General features: G+C 52.0%; 1 protein-coding gene across 4 annotated transcripts in view; it reads right to left on the bottom strand.

The window, feature by feature from the left end:
- Nucleotides 1–2,407, bottom strand: part of CALU (calumenin) — a 31,424-nt gene extending 29,017 nt beyond the window's left edge. The window contains exon 1 of one of the 4 annotated variants that reach the window (XM_021715277.1): nucleotides 2,268–2,407. The gene's annotated coding sequence lies outside the window, so the exon portion shown is untranslated. Of the gene's footprint in view, nucleotides 1–2,263 lie in introns of all 4 variants that reach the window. The other 3 variants (XM_008063588.2, XM_021715276.1, XM_021715278.1) reach the window with 3 other exon arrangements.
- Nucleotides 2,408–2,613: the final 206 nt, after the last annotated feature.

Here is a 2,613-nt window from a genome sequence, read left to right as displayed (position 1 = left end):
AGGCGGGTCTCGAGCCCCGCGGGTTCAGGCAATCCACTCACCTCAGCCTCCCAAAGGCGCAGGATTACAGGCTGAGCCACCGAGCCCGGCTGATACTAATACATTTTACTGGACTGGGCAGTACTTGGCAGCAATGTGGTTCAGACCTGTCTATGCTCTCCAAACTCCAATTCACTTTACTGGATCTGGCTATCGGTCAGCAAAAGGCAAAAGTGTTATTTCAGCTGTCTCAACTCTAATACATAAATTACAGCATCAGCAACAACCATATTTAAGAGTTCATAGAGAGAGGATCATGGGCCTTATTGCCTAGCAAGCATTTCCAATGGCTATCCCTGCCTATACCTCTGTCATTCCAACATCCCTGGCACATCCATGTTACAGAAAATGTGTGTTGGCCAGGAGTGGTGACTTGTGCCTGTAATTCCAGCACTTTGGGACCAAGATGAGAGCACTGCCTGAGCCCAGGCATTCGAGACCAGCCTGAGCAACATAGCAAGAACTTGTCTCTACAAAATCAAAAAATTAGCCAGGCATGGTGGCATGTGCCTGTAGATCCAGCTACTTGGGAGGTTAATGCAGGAGGATGGCTTGAGCCCAGGAGGTTGAGGCTGTAGTGAGCCGTGATCACGCCACTGCACTCCAGCCTGGGTGAGAGTGAGACCTTGACTCAAAAAACAAAAAAAAAAAAAAGAAAAGAAAATGTGTGTGAACACCAATGTACTAGAGTGCAGGGTGTGTGCCGCTAGTCCCAGCTACTCAGGAGGTTGAGATTCCACCTGGGCAACATTCTGAGAATCCCATCTCTTAAAAAATAAAAACACCAATGTACTGATCGCCTCTACCGGGCCAATGTATATACAGTGCCATCCATAAGTATCTCTTGACACATCACTGGATGAATGAAAGCAACCGATGATTACAATGAGAGTGATGAGTTGGTGTGAGTAACATCCACTCGGGCATACTCAAAATATGGTTCTCCTAGTCATGATTCTCATAAGAACCCCACTGGACACCCGAATCACTGTAAAACCTCAGCTTTAAGGCCTCAGCAAATGCTGAGGCCTCTTTTGACCCACAAACAGAATTTATGGGTTATTTCTGGCCCCTCATTTAGACTATACTACACAAATTCTTCAGTGATGACTATTGTTTGGTACTTGGTTAATTAAATCTAGCAAATGAGGTCAAACATGCATTTGCCTGTGTCAAGTTCCATTCTATGGCAAAGAAGAATTTTTCAAGGATCGTAAGGTTCTCTACCTCCAAGTTGAAAACCCGCTAGAACAAAAACAAACTACAAGCGACCTTATTCCCAATTAATTAACATTGACTTTCTGGCCCATGCCAGGAAATGAATGCAATTCAGTTTTCAAAGGCACTATTCTGGGATTTCATGTATTTAGGAATTTAGATCAAAGGCCCAAAAGTTTTAGCAGGAGACCCAGGACACTTTTGCCTTGATGCAAAAGCAGCTTTTGAAGCTGCTTGCAAACCACTCTCTATTCTGAATCATGGCAGCTGTAGGAAATTAAGTTTACTTCCGAACGCAGCATGCCAAAAATCAGAACTAGGATCTGGGGCTAGAAGCAAAAGCACAAAGTAAAAAACAAACAATTCCCTAAGAAAGCTTTTTAAACTATCTTTTGTCGGTGACTCAAGAAAGTAGCCAAACCGAAATATTTAGCTTTGCTTTCAAATTACAGCCATCACCTCGTGTCATCATTCACCCCCTCCCCCAGTTTCTGCACCCCTGAAGTCAGCAAACACGACTTTCTTGGCAGATGCACCCTACTCCCGGGATGTGGCCTTGGGGCGGGACTGGCAGATACAAGCAGGCCGGTGAGTGGGAGGTGGCAGGAGCTGCTACAATGACACTACCCAGATGCCCTCCGACCTTCAGGAGGCAGAAAATAACCCTCTAGTCCGAGAGTCGGTGAATGGCTTGGCCCGGAGACGGAGGAAAAGGACGCGGCAAGCCAGGCACAAAACAGCCCCCAACAGAACGCCAAGCCGGGAGCCGGGGCTCCACGGGACCGGTCACTGCCCAGAACGCGCGGGAAGGCGAGCGGCGGTCTCCACCCAGGCGGCGCGCCCAGGGCCCCGGAATCTCAAGCAGGCACAGGCCTGGGACCCCGGGGCCAGCGGAGACACTGGCCCCGAGGGAGGAAGACCCATGCCGCGCCGGGAGCGAGGCCCGGGGACAGAAAGAAAGCGAACAGGGATGGGGCGGCGGAGAAGGGGCAAAGCACCACGGTACTCACCTTTCCTCGTAGCCCCCACAGGACCGGCCGCCGAGGCCGCCGTACACCCACCCGCTCAGCTCACGCGTGCAAGCACCGCCCAACCGGAAGCTGCCCCTGCCCCGCCCTCATCCGCTTCGCCGGCCGCCTCTCGACCAATCAGCGACAAGCCCGCCGCTGACGCGTGGCTTCCTCGGGCAGCCATTGGCTCGACCATCACGCCGCCGGGATTGGCTGGAAAGCGCCACGTCCCCGCGAGCGCGCCGAGTTGCGTGGACCGGATTCCCGCCCTACTCTGGTCCAGGGCCCCGTGGGAATGGCGGGCCCCGGGCCCCTACTTCTGGTGGCGTGTGGGTGCAGTCGTTTG

Source organism: Carlito syrichta, unplaced genomic scaffold (genome assembly GCF_000164805.1).
Source record: "Carlito syrichta isolate Samal-C Ts95f unplaced genomic scaffold, Tarsius_syrichta-2.0.1 Scaffold306949, whole genome shotgun sequence".
In the NCBI taxonomy this organism is placed as follows: domain Eukaryota; kingdom Metazoa; phylum Chordata; class Mammalia; order Primates; family Tarsiidae; genus Carlito; species Carlito syrichta.
Note: the sequence above shows the minus strand (reverse complement) of the source record. Positions and strands in the feature narration are given on the sequence as shown.